Here is a 23,709-nt window from a genome sequence, read left to right on the forward strand (position 1 = left end):
TTTCCATCCATTCAGTGTTGGCTGGATCAGAAACCCATTTGGCTAGTACATTTTCTTCTCCTTTGACTTGAATGTCTTCTCTTAGGAGTGAAACAAAAATAGGAAATCTTTAAAATTATGAAAATGTTTATTGTATAGTTTGCATATATTTTCTCCACTTTTGAAGTACTATTTTAAAATCATATATAAATATTAAATGCTTTTGTTTACATACATATATATTCAAACTATTTCTATACAGTATATTTAACGCTTACATTAATTTAAAAGATTAGTAGGAATATTTTTCCATGGACACAGACCTACTTGATGGATCGTCCAAGCCCTCGAAGTTTAAGTGGCTGTTTGTAGCTACTTCTTGCGTACCTTATAAAAACAAAAAGGTTACACATCATGAAATATTATATTTCTATCTCCCTCATCATAAAACTTGTTTTATAGGCTGTCCACATAGCAACAGTAATGAATATGCTTCTTACCAGTATGCATCTGTTCTTGGCATGTAGGGCTGCTGACATTCATATCTATAGCATAGATCGCCGCCTAGTGTTGGGTCCGGATGATTGCACATTGTTGTCCTGGAAGAGTCTTCGAAGTATCACGAGATAGGTGGCTCCTTCCCTGGACTACAGTGCGCATGGGCATCGACTCCATCCCCAGATTGTTTTTAGCCATTGTGGCGAAGATGGAGTGTAACAGCGTGAGCGATGACCATGCTAAGAATAAGTGTAAATTCTGCAGCCGCTACAGGCGCCGGGGAGGAGGGCGGGCGATATGAATGTCAGCAGCCCTACATGCCAAGAACAGATGCATACTGGTAAGTAGCATATTCAGTTCGAGGCATGTGGGCTGCTGAATTCATATCTATAGCATAGAATGAATAGCAGTCCCTCCATTAACGGCGGCTGCCTGTGCCAGCTGCAGATGTCTGAAAAAGTGTCTTTAGAACAGCCTGCCCTACAGCTGCTTGCTGCTCGGAGTGCACATCTACACAGTAGTGTTTAGTAAATGTGTGTGGAGTAGACCATGTGGCTGCTCTACAAATGTCTTCCAAAGGGATATTACCAAGGAAAGCCATGGAGGCCCCTAACTTGCGGGTGGAGTGTGCTCTAGGGGGGACCGTTAACGTGCGCTTAGCCTTGTGATAGCAAATCTGAATACACTTAACGATCCACCTGGCTATCCCTGCCTTGGAAATCGGGTTGCCTTTGTGCTGGGCTGAAAAGGCAACAAAGAGTTGTTGTGTCTTCCTAAAATCCTTTGTCCTATCGATGTAGTACATCAAAGCTCGTTTGACATCAAGAGTGTGGAGCATTCTTTCTGCCAGTGTCTCTGGGTTTTGAAAGAACGCGGGCAGCTCAATGGTCTGATTGACATGGAACTGTGAAACCACTTTAGGAAGAAATTTAGGGTTAGTGCGCAGCACCACCCTGTTGGAGTGAATCTGTATGAATGGCTCTTGTACAGTGAGCGCCTGCAGCTCACTAACACGTCGCAGAGACGTAATGGCAATGAGAAACGCCACTTTCCATGTTAAGAACTGAATCTCACAGGAATGCAGAGGCTCAAAAGGTGGGCCCATCAACCTGGTGAGGACCCCATTGAGGTTCCATACAGGAGCTGGAGGGGTCCTGGGAGGGATGACCCGTTTAAGTCCTTCTAGGAAGGCTTTGATGGCAGGCACTCTGAAAACGGAGAGATGCTGCCTGTTTTGGAGATAAGCCGCTATAGCGGATAAGTGTATCCGAATGGAAGCATATGCTAGATTGCATTTGTAAAGATGTAACAAATAACAGATGATGTTGGGAATGGATGCATCTAGCGGGTTGATGTCGTGTTCAGTACAGTAAATGACAAACCGCTTCCATTTTGCTGCATAGCAGGCCCTGGTGGTGGGCTTCCTAGCCTCCCGTATGATATCCATGCATTCAGGAGGCAAGTCAAGGTAGCCAAACTCTAAGACTTCAGGACCCAGATCGCCAGGTTGAGCTGTTGCGGGTCTGGATGCTGAATGTCGCCACAGCTCTGCGTCAAAAGCCTGGGTGTGAGGTGCAGCCTTTGATGCGGTACCACGGAGAGTTCTAGAAACGTGGTGTACCATGGTTGGCGTGCCCACGTTGGAGCAACCAGGATGAGTGTCATCGAGTGTTGCTTTAGCTTTCGTGCCACCAGCGGTATGAGAGGTGCTGGGGGAAAAGCGTACGCAAATCTGCCTGACCAGTTCATCCATATCGCATTGCCCTGCGACTGTGGGTGAGGGAACCTGGCGGCAAAGCTTTGGCATTTTGCGTTTTCCCTTGTGGCAAACAGGTCTATCTCTGGATGACCCCACTGCTGGAAGTACGGGCGGAGTACTGATGGATGTATCTCCCACTCGTGCATCTGGTGGCTGTACCTGCTGAGCAGATCCGCCATCTGATTGTCCTTGCCCGGGAGGTGTTCCGCCATGAGGAAGATGTTCCTCTGAATGGCCCACTTCCACATGCTCTGAGCCAGATGAGACAACTGCGGAGAGTGCATACCTCCCTGCTTTTGAATGTAGTACATGGCCGTCATGTTGTCCGTCCGGATCAACACGGCTTTGTTGCACAGATGTACTTTGAATGCCTTCAATGCCATGAAGATTGCCATCAGTTCTAGGTAGTTGATGTGCATCTTTTTCTGCTGCGTTGTCCATAGTCCCTGCACTGTGTAGTGGAGCACAGGAGCTCCCCATTCCTGGAGAGATGCGTCTGTCATCAGGATAATCTGTGGCACAGGCTCTTGGAACGGTCGGCCCTTGCAAAGGTTGTGTGGAGTCCACCAATGCAGAGAGCTGTATGCCCGACCGGTCACCAACATTAGGTCGTTCAACTGTCCCTGAGCCTGAGTCCACTGATGAGCCAAGCATTCTTGGAGCGGACGCATATGTAGTCTTGCGTGCGGGACTATGAAGATGCAGGAGGCCATCATGCCTATCAACTGCATGAACACTCTTGCTGGAAGCGAGTGTTGCGGTTTGAACTTCTGGATCAGCGACTGAATGCTGTTGATCCTCACAGAAGTTGGCTGAGCCGTGGCTGCCAGAGTATCGATTGTCACACCCAGATATTGCCGCACATGGGCCGGTTGAAGGTGAGACTTGGGATAATTTAGTGAGAATCCCAGATTGTGAAGGAGGTGAATGGTGTGGGACATGTTGGCTGCGCACTGCTGGGCCGACTTTGCTTGGACAAGCCAGTCGTCCAGATAAGGGTAAACGTGAACGTTCTGCCTCCTGAGGTGCGCAGCTACAGTCGCCAGACATTTTGTGAACACCCTGGGCACTGTGGTCACCCCGAAGGGCAGGACCTTGAACTGATAATGCCGACCCTGAATAGTGAACCTGAGGTATTTCCTGTGTGATGGATGCAGTGGAATGTGGAAATAGGCATCCTTGAGATCCAAGGTTACGAGGAAGTCTCCCCGATTGAGCAACGGGAGAACCTGCTGCAGTGTGAGCATATGAAAGTGTTCTGATAGAATGTACTGATTCAGGGGTCTGAGGTCCAGTATGGGTCTGAGGGATCCGTCCTTTTTTGGGATTAAGAAGTACAGGGAGTACACCCCCGTGCCTTCTTCCTCCAACGGCACGAGCTCGATTGCCCCTTTTTGCAGCATGACTAGTACCTCCTGCTGCAATAAGTGCAAATGCTCTGTGGACATAGGACGGTGTTTTGGTGGCATGTTGGGCGGAGTAGCTGTTAACTCCAGACAATAACCGAACTGGATAAGTTCTGCTGGAGTCTCCCCCCGACAGGTGAAGTATGGTCGGGGGGCAGTGACAAGGCGTCACTGTTTACTGGTGGCGGAGGAGCGGGAGTTGTTGTTTCCACGACCTCTGCCCTTGGTGCTGTTGCCCCGATAGCCGCCTCTACTCTGCTTGGTGTAAGAGGACTGCGCCCCACTTTTATTGTATTGCGTTTGCTGGGACATTTGGCCTCTGGAAACACCTCTACGCAACGAAAAGTACTTCCCCGAAACTGCTGGGACTGGAGAGCCCCCATGGATTTTGCAGTTTCGGTATCCTTCTTTATCTTTTCCAAGGTGGTATCCACCTCTGGACCAAATAACCTGTCCGGGTTTACCGGCTGATTGAGGATGGTAGTTTGTATCTCTGGCTTGAAACCAGAGATTCTGAGCCAGGCCTGACGTCTCAACATGACACTGGTGTTAATGGCTCTGGCTGCTGTGTCCGCCACGTCCAGTGCACACTTAATGGAAGCGTTGGAGATAAGCTTCCCTTCCTGAATAAGCATCTCAGCTGCCTCTTTATACTGATCTGGAAGATGTTGCAACAGGGTCTCTAGTGTGTCATAGTGCGCCCTGTCATATCTGGCTAGCAGCGCCTGAGTGTTAGAGATACGCCAGATATTGGCCGCTTGAGCCGCCACCCTCTTCCCTGATGCCTCCAGCACTTTAGATTCCTTGTCGGGGGGAGGAGCATCACCAGTGGTTTGTGAGTTCGCCCTCTTCCGGGCATTAGAGATGACCAGAGAGTCCAATGGCAACTGGCCTCTGATGTAGGTGGGGTCGCCAGGCGCCGGCCTTTATTTTTTGTCAATCCTTGGGTTGACCACCCTGGCCCTTGTGGGTTCCTTAAAAATGTCTGCAGCATGTTTGAGAACCCCCTTAAGCATGGGGAGAGTCTTGACAGTCTTTTCTGCAGTGGAAAAGGTATCAAAAAGGAAGTCCACTTCGATAGGGTCAGTGTGGAGGTCCACGTTGTGGTTTTTAGCCGCCCTCTCAATTAGAGCATTAAATGCAGCTGAATCCTCGGTAGGAGAGGTCTTGACAGCGTACACTTGAGGGTCCTGGGCAGTTTGCTGATCCCCTGGGTCACCTGCAACTGTCCATAAGTCGTGGTGATCCTCAGGATCAGTGTTGACAGGAAAGCCATACTCCTCGTCATCACCATCCCCACCCTCCACATCCGAATAAGTGGGTGAGGGTGTAGCCACTCGTGGAGTCCGTGTAGCAAGAGGCTCCACCAGAACAGGAGATTCCGCAGCAGGCTTCTTGCGCTTCAAAGGAATCGTGTAGGACTCCAAAGGCTGGGTTGCCGTGATCTTCCTCTTGTAGAGGGTGAGTTTCCCGGTGTCGGCGTCGATATAGTGTTCCGACTGCTCCTCCACCGAGGGTTGTCGAGGTTTCAAGCTCCAAAGCGGCTGCGAAGGTGTTTGCGCCGTGGACACTGGTACGGGCGCTTCGGTTACCGACTGTGGAGCGAAGGCCTTTGGTGCTACCTTTGGCGGCAACGTAAACAGGAGTGGCGCCGAAGACTTTGGCGTCGTGGCAGCTGGCTTCGCGGCGGAAGCATCCGTCGGTGCGGAAGCCTTGTTCCTGATGCGTTGAAGAGAATCCGACACCTGCTTCGTAAAGGAAGCAGACGGTTTCGTCGATCGGACAGACGTCTTCGGTCCACCAGCGAGTGAAGACTCGAGCGTCGATGCCTTATGTTTACCCGGTACCGGATCAGCCTGTTTCTGCGCGCTGTGTCCCCCTGCCGGTCCGACGGCCTTGTGCGTCGACGGCTTCGTGCTGGCGGCCTTGACTACAGGGTGCGGGGCCCCAGTCTTCGGTTCGACGCCCTTAGCCGATTTTGGGTCGACGGCCTTGACCGACTTTGGTTCGGCGCCCTTGGCCGACTTCCCCGGGTCGACAGCCTTCTTCGGCTTCGGCTGCCCCGACGTGTCCGAAGACGAGGAGGCGGCCGGAGGGGCAGACGTCTTCAGTTTCGATGGCGCCGAAGTCGAATCGTCTTCTTCGATCGAAACCTGGAACAAGCCATACAGTTGGCTTCATCGTGGTCCGGCGACAGGCACTTGTTGCACACAGGGTGGACGTCGATGTGCGGGTACTTAGATCGGCACACGGGACATTTCTTGAACGGACTCCGTTCCATGATGTCGTCGTAAGTCTTGCTGCGTCGACTGGGCCCCGAGTACCGAAGAGCCACGCGACTCCTCTGGACGTCCGACTCGGGAACTGAGCCGGAACAGAGCTGGGACCGAACGCATACAATACCGACGTATTTAAAATAAGCCTTCGGGCCGTAAGAAAAGTCTATATCGATTCCGAACTGGAGATGTCGAATATACATCCGAACCCAATGGCGGAAAAAAACAATCTGGGGATGGAGTCGATGCCCATGCACACTGTAGTCCAGGGGAGGAGCCACCTATCTCGTGATACTTCAAAGACTCTTCCAGGACAACAATGTGCAATCATCCGGACCCAACACTAGGCGGCGATCTATGCTATAGATATGCATTCAGCAGCCCACATGCCTCGAACCTGTTGGATTGTGTTAAATTATTTTAGTTGTCCTATGTTACTTTTCTAATCAATGTTCCCTGGGGCACAACAACTGGGACATCATTCTGCTAAACCTTCTTAAGACAGTCAAGGTAAAACCTGCAAAATATATAACTTGATTCCATAACTTCTCTGAAGACTCATATGCCTACGGCATATGGAAAAAGACAGAGATTTAATCAGTCGCGGAGGTCCGTCGCATCACTGCTTTGCAGCAGTGAAATAAAGGAAACATAAAATGTTAATAACTCAAGGTTATTATCATTTTATTTTTTATTCTGCTGCTGCTTTGCGGGCAGAGCTGCTCCGATGACAGAGGAACAGGGGAGGAGTGGTTTGCCCACTTCTAAGTGTACATGAATGTTTGGCTGGCCCTGTTGGGCCAGCCAAACCATCATGGGCACTTTGCATGGTCTCCACCCTGCCTAGGTGGAGAACATGCCCAGGCTCCCATTCCCTAGCTAACTGCTGAACCACAGCGCTCAGATCAATAACAAGACTGCATTGTAGGGTTGTGATTAGTCAGAGGAGCCTGGGTATGCTACCTGGTTCCTGTGCGGCTGGGAGCGGAGACAGAGGGGAGACACGGCAAAAGATCAGTTTTTCTTCTTTTTACAACCTCTTACCCCCACCCAACACCCCACCTCCGATCCGTACCGGACGTCACTGCATTTAATGGTCGATAAGTGGAAGTGAAATGAACATTGACATAAAAGATGGGATAAATGAGGACATTACTAGGTAACATGATATGTTTATGAAGCAGAGAGATGCTCTAGTCAGGTGACCTCTTCAAGGACTAATGGCTATCAGAAAGAAAACCGTAACACCTTACAAGAAGCCACTGAAATCAATTTCTATCTGTGTGCCAAAATAGAGGGTATTTTTCCACCCAAAGAAGGAAGTTGGAGATGTTTTACCTAAACATTTACCCCTTAGTGGCAGTGGACAAAACACTTACCTCTTCCTGCCAGTGGAAGAATTTATGCCACATTAGGCAAGTGTAATTTAGTTACCCATATCACCATCCAAATAAACATAACTTACTGCTTTAACTAACAACATGTTTCCCACCATCTGTTGGCACCCAAGGACAGCTAACAATGTATCGCTATAGAACCAACCCTGGTTTGTAGTTCTGGGGCGGTGGGCTGCATCAATAAAAAAAAATGCAAACTGAGGCGGCGTGGAATTGAATAGAGGAGCAATCTATTTTTTTTTTCAAAATGTTTTATTAAAAGATAATTTTATATACAGTACAGTACTGATACATGAAGGCAATACAGGTAAGTTACAGACGCCGTTGTGGTTACAGTAGGCGTATCAACAAGCTTGGCTGTGCGGGAGAACATTCTGATCTGCAGTCGGCGGTTGGCGAGTCTTGGTTCGGCTACACGCTGTATTACCCTCGAGAAGTGGGAAGAGAAAGCATGAAGGTAGAGGAAGGAAAGAAGAGCAGAGACGGGGGGGACAGTGCAGGTCTGGTGACAGTTTATACGCCGAGCCTCCAGTGCCCGAGGTATGGTATAGTGGGCTGTCTATGGGGGCTTGTATGCTCATCTAGGGAGGCCCACATCTCGCCTCTTTCTGTGTGGTTGGCTGTGCTCCTTGCTGTGATGTTGTCCCCCCCTCTGAGAAAGGTGACCCAATTGACCCAGCTTTTGAATGTTGCTTTCCCTGTGTCTTTCCAGTTCGCTAGTATTGTTTTGACAGGTCTATCAGGTCACTGTCCCCCTTGGAGTCTAGGTCCGGGGCCATGAATGCGGTGACTAAATCCACGAAGTCTGGCTGTAAGTTGTGACCCACTATCTTATTGATGAGGTCTCTCACTTTGTTCCAGAATGTCGTGACTTTGGTGCAATGAAAAATTAGGTGTGCGAGGTCGCCTTTTTCTATGTGGCAGTTCCAACATATATCATTCTCTCTGATTCCGACCTTCGCTAGGCTGGCGGCGTCCAGAACGCTTTGTGGAGTAGCCAGTATTTTGTTTGTGCTAATTGGGGGATACCTTGTTCTTAGAGGCTGAGAGCCACAGGCGGAGCTTTTCTTTCTCGCTAAAGTTTCCGTTTTGTAGTGTTTCCCAGAACCCTAGCGTTTTGGTGTTTAGTTTCAAAGTTACTGGGCTCAGAAGTTTGTATAGGTGGGCAGTCTGGTGGCCGGTCTTGTTCAGGTTCCCCATATATTGTATAATGGAGGGGACCTCTTTGCCAAGGTTTGCTCTGGTGAGGGCCGCCCTGATTTTGAGAAACCCATAGAACTCAATGTCTGGTAGGTTGTGTACATTTTTTAAGGTGTCGAATGTTAGTGGTGTGTCTCTCTTTTCTAATTGTACTGGGGTAGAGATCCCCCTCTCATACCAGGTCCTGTTGTCTAGTGTCCTCTCTTTGTATTTTATTTTGGAGTTAAACCAGATGGATTCCCCTCTTGTATTTTTGATGGTTTGTGTCATCCTTTTGTCGACCTTGAGGAGGGCGGCCTTAGTGTTTTTGAGGATAGCGTTGTTGGCCTCTGGGTGTCTGTTTGCCGTGAGTATGGCCATGGGCTCCAGTCCATCTAAGGTGGCCCTCTCCAGAGCCAGCCACACCGGAGTGTAGTCTGGTCGGCAATGAGCCAGAAAATCCCCTGTTTGGCTAGGCATGCTGTTTGGAATGTTTTGAAGTTTGTAATGTTCAGCCCCCCTAAGCTCTTGTGCAGCCTCAGCTTCTGTAGGCTTATCCTGGGCCTCTTGTCATTCCAGATGAATTTCTTAATCATTTTGTCTAGCTGTTTGTGGAAGTCATCTGTTAGTGTTAGTGGTAGCATGCCTAGCATGTAGTTAACCATGGGTGTTACCATCATTTTGATTGTTTCCACCCTGCCCCACCAGCTAATGTACCTCGGCGACCAGGAGTTCAGTTTCTCCTTCAGTTTCTTTAGGATAACCCCTTCGTTATGGTCTAGCGTTGATTTGAGGTCCCCGCCAAAGTAGAGGCCGAGGTATTTCAGGAATTTCTTTTGCCAAGCCAGCCCTGAGTTACCCAGGACTGCGCTGGATGTGTGTACATTCATGGGTTTGCATTCCAAATTGTCTTTGTTTAGCCTGAGGCCAGAGACTAATGCATATTCCTCTATGGTGCTCATTAATGCCGTTATAGAGGAGGACAGGTTCTTCGTTATAATCAGTATATCGTCGGCGTAGGCTGCTAGTTTGACTGTGTTGTCTTTAATGCGAACGCCTTTTATTTCGGGGTTATTCCTGATCATGGCGAGCAGAGGCTCCAGTGCCAGTAGGAATAGGGCTGGGGAGAGAGGGCATCCCTGTCTTGTCCCTCTCTTTAGAGTTAGTGGTTCTGATGTCCCCCCGTTCACGATCACCCGGGCTCTCGGTTCTTTATAGAGTGCCATTACCATACTTCTGTATTTCTCCCCCAGCCCGAACTTCTTCAAACAGAGGTCCAAAAACGGCCATGACACTCTGTCGAAGGCCTTTTAGGCATCCAGAGCGATCATGACTGCCGGGTCTGTGCTGTTGGATGGGTGGTTGATGAGGTGGCATAGGAGTCTAGTATTGTCTTGGGCCATCCTGTTTTTAAGAAATCCAACTTGTGAGTTGTGTATTAGGTAGGAAAGCTGAGTGTTGGGTCTAGCCGCCAGGACCATGGCGTAGATCTTGCAGTCCACGTTGATTAGGGAGATTGGGCGATAGTTCTGGGGGTACTGCGGGTCTTTGCCTTCTTTTGGTATCACTATTATGTTGGCCTCAGCCATTGAGTCTGTCATACGTCCCTTTCGGACACAGTGTGTGAAGACCTCGACCATGGAAGCGTTTGTAGAAGGCTGCCGTGTATCCGTCTGGCCCTGTCGCTTTGTTCTCCTTGAGAGTTGCTATCGCTTTTTCTACTTCCGCCCCTGTTATGTCGTCATCTAGTGTCGCTCTCTGGTGTTCTGTCAACTTGGGTAGGGTAAGTTTATCCAGTAGGCTTGCTCCCCCATCCGCTATGAGGTCCTTATCTGCAGTGTATAGCCTCTCGTAAATGTCTTTGAAGACCTTCAGGATTTCTTTATTTGCCGTATGTGTCGTTTTTTTTGTGTCGGTTATTGCAGCTATTGAGTGTTGCCTCTGTTTGCCTTTTAGGTATGACGCTAGCGCTCTCCCTGCCTTGTTGGCTGTACATAGATTGATAGCTTTGTATTTGTTTATCCATGTACCCGCCCTCTCGCTCAGTATTTTATTGAGTTCATATTTCCTTTTTGTCAGTTCAGTCAGTGTGTTGCTGTCTTCTAGGTTTTCACATTGGCCCCTTTCAAGGTCCCTGATCTGGTTCTCTAGTTGCACCTGGGATGGCCTTCTTCACAGAGGGGTGGCAGGGGGAGAGAGGGAGCTAGAATACCTCCAGGTGAGTGGTGTAGTGCATTGCGATGGCGACTGCACTGCAGGGAGCACAGAACCCACTCCTTCTGGCCAGAAAGATCCCCCAGTCAAGACAAAGCTTTGACAGAGATGGGGTAAATACCCTGAATAACTGCACCTGCTGTGCTTTTCTCAATCGGACCCTGTGTAACGACTCAAATTTCCCAGAGATAGGTGACTATGCCACTTCTGTCAAGAGGACACAATGTGCTTTTGCACCCCTAGCCACAGTTTAGCCCCCCAACACTTTCTCCTTTCTTCCTCCCTCTTCCTTCTCCTTGGTGAGTTTGCTTTAGTTACAGAATACAAGTTTCTTTTGAAGTGGTTTGGGTGGGGGTCTGCACGCTAGGGGAGATTTACATCTAAGGTGTACCTTTGCTGGTACAAGAAAATGAGTAACAGATACAAACCTTTGAAACAAATATTACTTAGCAAAAAGTGTGACATTGAAGATATCAGATAGAGAAAACGGTGTCTATCCAATATAGTTGATTGGAAAATGGAACATCGAAGTTCCTCAAAACTTCATAATATATCCTTGACATTTTCTGGAATTAAGTAAAAACTAGGGTGGACAGGACCTACACCACAACGGAAAATAAGACAGATCGGGTGGCGCGGACTCCATCTCAGGTGAAGAATAGAAAAGGACAAAAAAACGGAGAAAGGTCCATCTAAAGTCTTAATTGTTTATCTGTTAGAAATATTATTTTACAATTTGTTTTTTCACAAGACACATAGCTGCTTTCACAGTTCTACTGTGATATCTGGAAGTCCTCCCAGCTATTGAAACTTACTTGTGGGAACAGTTTTATTCCATGTTATGGAGGGGTGTGTCTTCAAATTTAAAATGGCCAGAAAGGATTGTAAACATTAACATCTGCTAGAGATCAAGGAATCTAGAAGAGTGATCAGAAATTCACCCCTACAAATGAAGGATGTGCCCAATCTTGCAACAATGAATGAAGAGGAGTTGGTTTGGCTTGAGATTTTAGAGGTAGACTTCTTTAAGGTGATCACATGTATGAAAATGTCATTTGAAGTTGGCTTAAAATCAGCATGATGGAAACTAATCAACCAAGACATACAGAAAATGTGAAGAAGATATTCAAGATGATCAAGTAGGCAAAGAGGCATATGAGGGCTCAATTATGAAGTTGGAATCCCATATTGCAATTCTTTGTTAAAGGACAACTGGAAATCAGGGCAGAGTATGCTTATGGTATTCTTGCAGCATAATCTCACAGGAGTAGCAGTACAGGAGAGGAAAAGGGGTATCCACAAGGGAAATGTAAATCACTGCTGAAGACTAAAGGCAACAATTGGGTCACACTAAACGTTTGGTAATAAGAAGAGAAGAAAGTCAAGGGAAAGAGGGAAGTCGAATATGTTCAATTCACAGATGAACAGGGCAATGTTCAAAGTTTTAAGTAAACTGCAGGTGATCCACAGCTATAGATCAGTTGACTATTTGGAGGAGGGTCTGGTTGTTTCCTGTGGTTTGTGTGAGTCTGACAACAGGTTAGTACACTCACATAAGATGGAAAAACACATGTAATTGCAGGAAGCTAATTTGGAATGGTTTTAGAGACGAAGAGGAGGGGAGAGTGTTTATTCCGGGAATGTTTATGGATAGCCAACAAGATTAAAAGGGGGGATATGAAGAGATACATACATAGAGGGCACTTAATTTAAATTTCTAGATACAGCTCTTCACATATTTGGTCCACCAATGTAGGTCACAGCCAGTTCCATCACTGCTGCTTTTATGTACCAGCAAGGGAATTTATTTTTAAATGAAATTTCAGAGATCAGATTGTCTTGAATCCCAAAGAAGTTAATCTGATTAAACCTTATTAGGATCTGAGCATATTTAGTGAAACAAAGTTCAAACACATCAATGTAATAAAGTTAGCAACACGGGAAATCTTTTATGAAAAATGTATTTGTTTATATAAATCAATTCATAGGGTACATATTATATCATGAATCAAATCAAGAGATTTTCAAATGTTCGAAGGAATAAATCAATTAACCTTTCAAACATCTGAATAAAAGTCCAAACTCAATAGATAGTAGCAGATGACTCCTATTACACATATAGTGAAAATCAAAAGCGTGATGAATCAATAATGAGGAATTGGACTTTGATAGTCGACGTTTCGGTCTTATGTAGTTAAATCGCAAGACCTTCTTCAGGACAACATGTATTTAGTGGAGACCCCCTACAAAGACATAATGTAATCAATTACCATAATATCTTGATAGTCAAAATTAAGAACAAACATTCTTAACATTTTTTAACCCATGTGCAAACTATAACTAATTCAGTAAATTTGATTAAATCTTCATGTATACAGCATTTATACAAAAACATACAAATATCGCATTACTATATCCTGGTATTTAGTATGTATTTACCTAAAACAGATTCAATACAATTAAAAACTGTTGTCCTGCTTTTGACAAGTATATCTTATACAGCAGTTCTTCATCTCAGTTAACAATATTTACATTTGATATTCAAAATGACATTGCAGAGACATGTCTAACATGGTCTCATCTGTTTGTGCTGTGTAGGAATTCTGTATCTATAGAATTTGAACACGAAGCTAAAGATGAGGTTCATTACCATTCCTTGCTTATCTAGATTCGCTTGTATTAAACTCAAGGTACAGCTGTTAATTTACCTTATTGTGAGTTTGTATCGACGTTTATTTATCTCTATATGTTAAGTTGTCTACTAGAAAACTCAAGAGTGTGGACATTCAGGTAAAATTTATCTCACCTAATGATTGTCACAAAAATTCACTTACTTGCTCGAGAGAGCTAAACTTTCTAATCCGAATTTATCACTTGTAAATAGTTGCCGGATGTATATATGGATTGGGCAATCCTAGTCGTTCTGTAAAAATAGACATAAATTTGCATTCAAGCAATTTTTCATTAAAGACGATAGTAGAAAGTTTGGTTGAGATGGAAATTTACCTCATTTGTCTTGATCACTGTAAAAACGCTCTGTGCGTTCTGATTAATGAATGTCAGAGACGTCGTGGTACAGTAAATTCAAATAGTTCCAATCTGCCAAAAGAGGAGCAGACAGAAATAAGGCTCACGAAAAGCAAGATCAAATTTGTTGTGTTTGAAGAAGAAATTCAATGTTTTAAAGAATTAATTATTTTAGAAAACGGACGATTGATGGTCCGAAACTAAACATTTTAACCTATATACTTCATACTTTATAAGAAGTGCAAGAGAGGGCATTTGTTTCACCAGGAATTTCTAAAGTAAGAGTGCAGGGTTGAGCGTTCAATACTCAAAGAGTTAACCAGAACGTCAACCTCTTAGTTCGGAATGTAGAGTTTGACAAGGAAACAGCCTCGAGGGCTGTAAGGTGTAGCCCAAAGACTGCTTTTGCAAAAAATTTAATTAAAACCGCTTGAGCCTGCTTACCTCAAAAGGAGCGTGCATCCGTGAACGAGGATTAAATCGCGTCAGGTTAGAAAACGAAAGTTGTGGCGTGTGGCCCGTTAGTTAAGGGCACATGACAATGTGAGAACTCAAGAACAGCAGCCATCTTGGAGTGGTGCTGTATAATATCCAGATATAGTGTGTTATTTGTTTCAACTAAAACCGTGAAAGCTCGAGAACAGCGGCCATCTTTAAGAGGTGTTAAATAATAACAAACTCTGATTTGTTTTGAAATTTCCTATTTCTCGAAATTATCATATACTGATGTACATTTTAAGGTTCTGGTTAAGTCAAGAGAAACTTAAGGGACCTCGGATGCAGAAATCTCGCGCCTACCGAACTACATATCCCATGACACTCGAGCCTCGGACTACATCTCCCATGAGCCTTTGCTGCGATGGGATATAGCGAGTCCGGGCGGGGGAGCAAGTGTACTTGATTTTACCCGTGTACCTGCGGAAGCGCTAGTCGCGTTCCCTGTTTGGACTCCTGGAGGCTGTGTTTTCCTGGAACTGCTGCAGGCTGACAAGACCTTCGATCCGGTAACGTACCCGCGTCTCCTGGGTTGAGCGTTGCTGTGTTTATTAATGAGCGGTTAGCTCTGGGACTTGGCTATGATTTCTGGTTTCGTTTTCATTTGGGCATTTGCTAGCAAGTCTCCGTGAGAGAGATTCAGACAGCGAGTTTTGCTGTTGTAAAGTGGATCAGAAATCCGTCCAGTGGCAGAATGCAGGGGGGGCCCCTCCACATTGCCGTCATGAATTCATGACTTTTGGAAGTACTACTTTGGATTACAAATACCAAAGCGGGCGGCAGTAGTGCTGGAACTACGCCCTGCCGTGTTTGGTGTGGTTTATGAAGTTTCTATGCACTTTGCATTCCAACGGTGTGGATGAGTGAATCCATTTCGCTGGCTTGGGAATTACTTTGGGAGTTGTTTTGATGGGATTTGGATTACTTATCAGAAAAGGAGAGGATCTGATGTCACGTTAGTGCCTAAGACTTTCCATGGCTGCTTTATGTTGGGGCGGTTAATCCCCCAGGGGTATGTACATTCCCTTCGTGTTTAATACTACATGTCATGTTAGGGTAAGCCATAGACACCAATGGTGGTCTTATGTTGTTTAAGGAAGGAAGGAAGGAAGGAGGAGTACATGGCTGGCTGGAAGCTACAAAGCATAAACAGGGCAGGTGACATATCTTTCTATTTAGCGAGAATGCAATGAGAGTAGGTTTAAGGAATTGTATTAACCTGTGTGCACTTTGTTTTACAGCTTCCCTTTCCCAGCAGTCCCTTTCCCTTCCTTTCCCGGGTTTTTCCCCTTTTGGGGTTTTTTCCCTCACCGTATCACTTGAACACCCTGTGGTTACATATCGGGGTGTTCGGGAGGTCCGGAGGTGGAACTTTATCACGGCGCACTGATCCTGCGGAGTGCCAACCTTGACAGAATCAAGTACCCAAGTATTTCACTCTGCCTGGTCGGTTTGTCGTGATACATGGCGTCCATGGAGGATGTGTTGCATGCCCTAGTGCTGGTTCAGCAAGAGCTGGATTCCTCTAAAGCGGAAACAGCAGCGCTGCGAGACAAGGTGGAACAGTTGTCTAAGAATCCTTTTAATGCCTCTTCTGCTGCATCTTCCATACAGGTGACGGTGCCTCCACCCATTCCTTTAGCTAATCCCGAAAGATTCTCAGGGGACCCTTGCAAAATACAGGTTTTTCTGACTCAGGTATTGTTGCATTTTTCGTGCAAACCAGCAACGTTCCCTACCAATCATTCAAGGGTGGCTTTCGCCATATCTTACTTAGTAGGGGATGCGGCCAATTGGGCCGTGCCTTTAGTGAAAAATAATGATGCCATTTTGTCAGATTGGTCGGCATTCAGGGCCGAATTTGAAAGGGTGTTCGATTGCAGGGCTACTACTTTTAGCGCAGACAAGGAGCTCCTAGAATTGAGGCAGGGAAGAGGCGAGTTGATCACCTATTTAACCAAGTTCAACAGACTAGTGGCAGAGGCTGAATGGCCTGAAGAGAAGAGAATGTCCCTTTTCTATCAGGGGTTGAAGGAAGACTTAAAAGATGTAATTGCTCAAGTGGATCCACAGCCGAGGACATGTGTGGACATGATTAACCTGGCGTTAAGATTAGATAGCCGGATGACAGAAAGAGGGGGCTCTAGGAGAAGGTGGGAAAAAGGATCGTTATATGTTGAACGTTCCCCTCGCAAGGTTTCAGGGGGGATGGAAAACAGCCCCGAACCGATGGAAATAGGAGCAGTCAGAGCCCCGTTGTCCAGAGAAGAGAGGGAAGTTAGGAGAACGCAGGGATTGTGTATGTACTGCGGGAAGAAGGGGCATTACGTCCGCGAGTGCCCCTCTAAGCCCAAGACCTCCAGTGTTACTCGATTTAAGAAAGTAGCGGTGTCATCCACAGGGTTTGAGGCAGAACAGTCAGAGAACAAGAGACCCTGAGTGGAGGGGGAGCAGGAGTGGAAACTCACTTCTCTATCTACAATCGGGATAGGAGAAAACGAGTCCCATCTCGTTATAGGTATGACACTTGAATGTGAGCAAGAGCTCCATCAGGTGTTGGTCATGCTGGACTCTGGAGCCACCAGCAATTTTATTGACGATGGCTTGGTGTCTCGCCTGTCCTTACCACGTATCCAGAGAGAAAACCCTGAGGAAGTCTTAGCGGTGGATGGACAGACGTTGAAATCAGGACAGATAACGGAGAAAACCAGCGAGGTAGGCCTGTCTGTTAGGCTGCAAGGGAACATACACTCAGAGCTGTTATCTTTGAACATCATTGCGGCTCCTCAGTACGAGGTGATCCTAGGTATGCCTTGGTTGTGCCATCACAACCCTGTTGTGGACTGGAAGTCTAAAACGTTCAAGTTTTTGGACGAGTTTTGCAGAGAGCATATGGTACCTGGCCCCCCTGCTCATGTTGCTGTCTTAACCACCTCTTATTCTGCAGCCACGGCAGTAGAAACTAACGTTCAACTCCCCGGTGAGTATAGTCTCTACAGAGACGTGTTCAGCGAGAGCAAAGCGGAAACCTTGCCCCCCCATAGGGAGTACGATTGCCGTATAGATTTGGTGGAAGGGGCCACAATCCCTTCTTGCAGGGTGTACGCATTGTCTGTGCCTGAAACCACCCATTTGAAGGAATATATAGATCACTACCTTCGGCTGGGGTTCATTAGGCCTTCCCGCTCCCCTGCTGCCTCACCCCTGTTCTTTATAGCAAAAGCAAACGGGGACCTGAGGGCTTGTGTGGACTATCGCGTCTTGAACAAGAACACCGAGCAGAACCGTTACCCTCTCCCCCTCATTTCTGTCTTGCTCGACCAGGTGAGGGAAGCAAAGATCTATACCCGTTTGGACTTACGGGGGGCTTATCACCTGGTCAGAGTCCGCGAGGGGGACGAGTGGAAGACGGCGTTCAAGACGTGATACGGGTTGTACGAGTACTTGGTGATGCCCTTTGGGCTTTGTAACACCTCAGCGGAGTTTCAATTCTTTATTAATGACGTGTTGAAGGAGTATGTGGATCACTTTGTGGTAGTGTATATCGATGACATACTGGTATACTCACAGGATGAAACATGTCATACGGCTCAAGTAAAGAAGGTATTGGATAAGTTGAGAGAAAACCGATTGTATGTGAAGTTGAGCAAATGCGAGTTTGGGGTTGGCGAGGTGGAGTTCTTGGGGGTGAATCTTAGCTCTAAAGGTTTGCAGATGTCAGACAGGAAAGTCCAGGCGGTTCAGGAGTGGCCAGACCCAAAGAACGTGCGTGTAGTGCAGAGTTTCTTGGGGTTCGCAAATTATTACCGTCGGTTTATATTGCACTTTTCACAAACAGCAGTCCCTATAACTAGATTGTTGAGAAAAGGGGCCCCTTTCGTATGGACTAAAGAGGCAGATGAGGCTTTCCTGACCTTGAAAAGAGCTTTTATCACGGCTCCAGTGCTGCCTCACCCTGTAGTGGAAAATCCGTTTGTGGTAGAAGCTGACGCTTCGGATGAAGCGATAGGTGCTGTCTTGTCTCAGAGAGACCCACTCACTGGTCAACTCCACACCGTAGCCTACCTCTCCAAAAAGTTAAGCCCTGCTGAACTTAACTACACCATCGCAGAGAAAGAGCTCTTAGCAATTAAGAGGGCTTTTCAGGAGTGGAGGCAATACCTATGGGGGGCTTGTCATGCAGTAACGGTTTACACTGACCACCGAAACCTTCAATACATGACCTCAGCTAGACACTTAACGCAGAGACAAATGCACTGGATGCTTTTCTTTGCGGAATATAACTTTGTGGTGACTTTCCGACCTGGCACAGACAACAGAAAGGCTGACGCCTTGTCCAGGCAAATGTTACCTAATGAACAACAGAAGGAAGTCCAACAGGCTATCATCCCCACAGCTAAGGTGTTGTGCGTTGTTCGTGCTGAAAACTTCCTGGAAGAAATGAAGGGCTCCAGATCTTTGGCGGCTTGGGAGCGTTGGGTTGCTGGGGCTCCTGAAAGGGTGTTGAAACAAGGTTTACCCTTGCAAGGAAAATGCTTGTACCTACCTACCACAGAGATAAGGAAAAAGGCTTTTGAGTGGTGTCACGTAGCACCTATGGCAGGTCACCCTGGTGTTACAAAAGCAATGAGTCTCAATAGACGATATTTCTGGTGGGATTCCTTGGTTAAGGATGTTGCTCAGTGGGTACAGAACTGCGAGGTGTGTGCGAGAGCAAAAGGGGAAAATAGCAGGAAAAAAGGCTTGCTGATGCCCATGCCCTCTCCTGCTCGCCCATGGCAGAACATAAGCCTGGATTTCATCACAGGAGTGCCCTTGGATCAGGGGTTTTCGGCAAAAATGGTGGTGGTGGACAATCTGACCAAAATGGGCCATTTCATTTCATGTAAGAATCTCCCTACAGCAGGACAAACCGCCCAATTATTGGCTTCTCAGGTCATAAGGTTACATGGCATCCCTCAGGTGATCGTTTCCGACAGGGGATCACAGTTTGTGGCACGTTTTTGGAAGATGTGGTGTAAGGCATTGGGCATTGAATTGGCTCTCTCAACCAGCTTCCATCCACAAACGGATGGGCAGACTGAAAGGCTGAACCAGACATTAAAGAAATATCTACGTTGTTATTCCAAGGAGGCGCATGAATCATGGGTGGACTTGTTGTGGATGGCCGAATTGGCCTATAACAATGCATGGCATAGCTCCACTTGTATGTCTCCTTTTAAGGCCAACTACGGCTACGATGCGAACACAATGCCCGTAGACATCCCTGTAGGACTAAGCAACCACCCCACTGTACTGGCGCACGTCCATGCCCTAAGAAAGGTGCATAAGGGTGTGCAGAAACATTTGTTGAAGGCTAAAGAGGTGTATAAACGCTGGGTGGATAAACACAGAAGTCCTGGTCCCCAGTTTAAGGTTAGAGACAGGGTGTGGCTGTCCACCAAGAACATTCGGTTTAAGCTGAGAAGTGTGTTCCATCCACGCTCCATTGGTCTGTACCCGATTGTACGGCAGGTTAACCCTGTGGCGTATAGACTGAGATTGCCTGGTTCTTTGAGAATCCATCCTGTGTTTCATGTCCACCTTTTGAAGCGGGCTCTCACAGCCCGAAGGAAAGCACCACCGCCTGTGCAATGTGATGAGGGATTGGAATACGAGGCGAAAACCATTCGTGATTCCAAACTTCGCAGGGGTGTGCTTTGGTACTTGGTCTCCTGGGAGGGATATTCTGCGGAGGACGACTCGTGGGAACCATGGAACAATGTGCACACTCCTAGAGCTGTTAGGTCCTTCCATTTGAGGTATCCCTCCAAGCCGGGTCCTAGGAGGCGCTTGGGAGGAGGGCGTACTGTCAGGATTTAGACTCGCGCCTACCGAACTACATATCCCATGACGCTCGAGCCTCGGACTACATCTCCCATGAGCCTTTGCTGCGATGGGATATAGCGAGTCCAGGCGGGGGAGCGAGTGTACTTGATTTTACCCGTTTACCTGCGGGAGCGCTAGCCGCGTTCCCTGTTTGGACTCTTGGAGGCTGTGTTTTCCTGGAACTGCTGCAGGCTGACAAGACCTTCGATCCGGTAACGTTCCCGCGTCTCCTGGGTTGAGCGTTGCTGTGTTTATTAATGAGCGGTTAGCTCTGGGACTTGGCTATTATTTCTGGTTTCGTTTTCGTTTGGGCATTTGCTAGCAAGTCTCCGTGAGAGAGATTCAGACAGCGAGTTTTGCTGTTGTAAAGTGGATCAGAGATCCGTCCAGTGGCGGAATGCAGGGGGGGCCCCTCCACATTGCCGTCATGAATTCATGACTTTTGGAAGTACTACTTTGGATTACAAATACCAAAGCGGGCGGCAGTAGTGCTGGAACTACGCCCTGCCGTGTTTGGTGTGGTTTATGAAGTTTCTATGCACTTTGCATTCCAACGGTGTGGATGAGTGAATCCATTTCGCTGGCTTGGGAATTACTTTGGGAGTTGTTTTGATGGGATTTGGATTACTTATCAGAAAAGGAGAGGATCTGATGTCACGTTAGTGCCTAAGACTTTCCATGGCTGCTTTATGTTGGGGCGGTTAATCCCCCAGGGGTATGTACATTCCCTTCGTGTTTAATACTACATGTCATGTTAGGGTAAGCCATAGACACTAATGGTGGTCTTATGTTGTTTAAGGAAGGGAGGAAGGAGGAGTACATGGCTGGCTGGAAGCTACAAAGCATAAACAGGGCAGGTGACATATCTTTCTATTTAGCGAGAATGCAATGAGAGTAGGTTTAAGGAATTGAATTAACCTGTGTGCACTTTGTTTTACAGCTTCCCTTTCCCAGCAGTCCCTTTCCCTTCCTTTCCCGGGTTTTCCCCTTTTGGGGTTTTTTCCCTCACCGTATCACTTGAACACCCTGTGGTTACATATCGGGGTGTTCGGGAGGTCCGGAGGTGGAGCTTTATCACGGCGCACTGATCCTGCGGAGTGCCAACCTTGACAGAATTCCTACACAGCACAAACAGATGGGACCATGTTAGACATGTCTCTGCAATGTCATTTTGAATATCAAATGTAAATAATGTTAACTGAGATGAAGAACTGCTGTATAAGATATACTTGTCAAAAGCAGGACAACAGTTTTTAATTTTATTGAATCTGTTTTAGGTAAATACATACTAAATACCAGGAAATAGTAATGGGATATTTGTATGTTTTTGTATAAATGCTGTATACATGAAGATTTAATCAAATTTACTGAATTAGTTATAGTTTGCACATGGGTTAAAATGTTAAGAATGTTTGTTCTTAATTTTGACTATCAAGATATTATGGTAATTGATTACATTATGTCTTTGTAGGGGGTCTCCACTAAATACATGTTGTCCTGAAGAAGGTCTTGCGATTTAACTACATAAGACCGAAAAGTCGACTATCAAAGTCCATTCCTCATTGTTGATTCATCACGCTTTTGATTTTCACTATATGTGTAATAGGAGTCATCTGCTACTATCTATTGAGTTTGGACTTTTATTCAGATGTTTGAAAGGTTAATTGATTTATTCCTTCGAACATTTGAAAATCTCTTGATTTGATTCATGATATAATATGTACCCTATGAATTGATTTATATAAACAAATACATTTTTCATAAAAGATTTCCAGTGTTGCTAACTTTATTACATTGATGTGTTTGAACTTTGTTTCACTAAATATACTCAGATCCTAATAAGGTTTAATCAGATTAACTTCTTTGGGATTCAAGACAATCTGATCTCTGAAATTTCATTTAAAAATAAATCATTTAAAAATAAATTACCTTGCTGGCACTTTTTACTTTACATAATCTGCCCAAGCCCGCAAGGGTGTATTGGGTTACCCACCCCATTAAATATTGCTTTTATGTACCAGCCAATTTCTGATGAATAGGATGTCAGTACATCTAAAACGGCATTATGCTACTGCAAGAATCTTACTGATTAAGAGGTAATGAAACTGTCAGGATTTACTGACAATAATGAAGAATCAGTAGACTATAGAAGAACAGTGAGGAAACCCTCCTTTAAATAAGTAGTGTGGCTCAAGTTATTTTTTGTTGAATCCAGCATACATCTAAGGACATCCTGGAATGGCAGAGTACAACAGCATGCAAAATTACTAAAACCTTGGTGTACATATGATCTTATTTTCAAGGATTTCCTTAATTTCTTAATTTCAAACACTTTATTTTAGCTGTCTTGTCTATGTAAAATAATGAATTGCCATTATAAATTGTCACCCTGAATGGTTGTTTAACGGATGCTGAAACCTTTACCTTGCTCGTGGGCCCCTCTTTCTTCCAGGCGAACTAGTTTTGGATATATATATATATATATATATATATATATATATATATATATATATATATATATATATATATATATATATATATATATATACACACACTGCAATTTTTTGGACAGAACTGACACCATATTTGCATGAGGATATGGCCTATTCATATCAACTGTTCTGTTAAACCCATTTTGTCAAATTGACACATGTGGTCGGGGTAGGGGACTGATGCTTAGTTAGAATGCCCATGCCCATAGCAGTCGTATCTACCAGAAGGTGTTTTATGAGTTATTTGAAAGAATACACTACATTAAAGTGAACATTATAGCATGGACTTTTTCTAGTCAAATTTGGCCTTTTCGGAAGTGACATCAAAAATGAGGCTTTGGAGAAGCGGCCAGAGCTGGCAACTCAGAGCTGGGGATCCAGGTTCGAGTCCTGGTGTCAGCGCAACATTATGCATGGACCGGGCCTGGATACCCTCATGGGTGATAAGCGGCGCTATATAAATCTACAAACTTACTTACCCTACTCCGTCAGCAAGGGAAGCACACATTTTTCTGGGTATGTATAAATGCCAGAGGTATAAGTGAATCAGCATTTTCTGGGTCTTTACTGCCTAGTAAATTCTGCTTTGCTACAAGGTATAAGTTAGATGAAGCTTGTACTCCTCTAAATTAGAGTCACAACTCCTATGATTTCCATCAGCCAAGAGGGTCACCAGCACAAACAACTCCCTAACACTGCAACGTGGCATGATTGTGACAGATCAATGTTGCACAAAACAATTACATGAATAACAACTAAATAAAAAATTGGATTGCGGGTAAGTAAGCAAAATAGATGTGTTCTTATGTACAGATGATAAAACAAAGCTTAAACTATAAGGAGAGAAAGCACAGTTGTGCAAGATCATACCTTCTTCATCAACAGAAACATTCCTTATTATTACTGGAGTGGAGTAAGTTGGAAGTATCAAAGGCAGATTTGATGGCACAGCATAGCCACATGGCACAGGAACTGAATATCCACTTGGTACCCAGGGACCAGTGCTTTCTTGTTGGCAATTTAGTTCTTGAGGTAGGCTTTCATCAGTGTCTTGCAGAGGTGTGATATCAATAACTGAATATGGGTTAACTTTGTTTCGTGCACCTTCTTTCTTGATTG

General features: G+C 45.7%; 1 long non-coding RNA gene across 1 annotated transcript; it reads right to left on the reverse strand.

Annotated features, from left to right (window-relative positions):
• On the reverse strand, window positions 1–23,709 carry LOC144761407 (uncharacterized). The gene is made up of 3 exons (XR_013595707.1): window positions 23,461–23,709; window positions 303–366; window positions 1–80 (listed from the first exon to the last, which is right to left on the reverse strand). It is a non-coding gene; the product is annotated as an uncharacterized LOC144761407 (long non-coding RNA).

This window comes from Lissotriton helveticus, chromosome 6, assembly GCF_964261635.1.
Source record: "Lissotriton helveticus chromosome 6, aLisHel1.1, whole genome shotgun sequence".
Classification (NCBI taxonomy): Eukaryota; Metazoa; Chordata; class Amphibia; order Caudata; family Salamandridae; genus Lissotriton; species Lissotriton helveticus.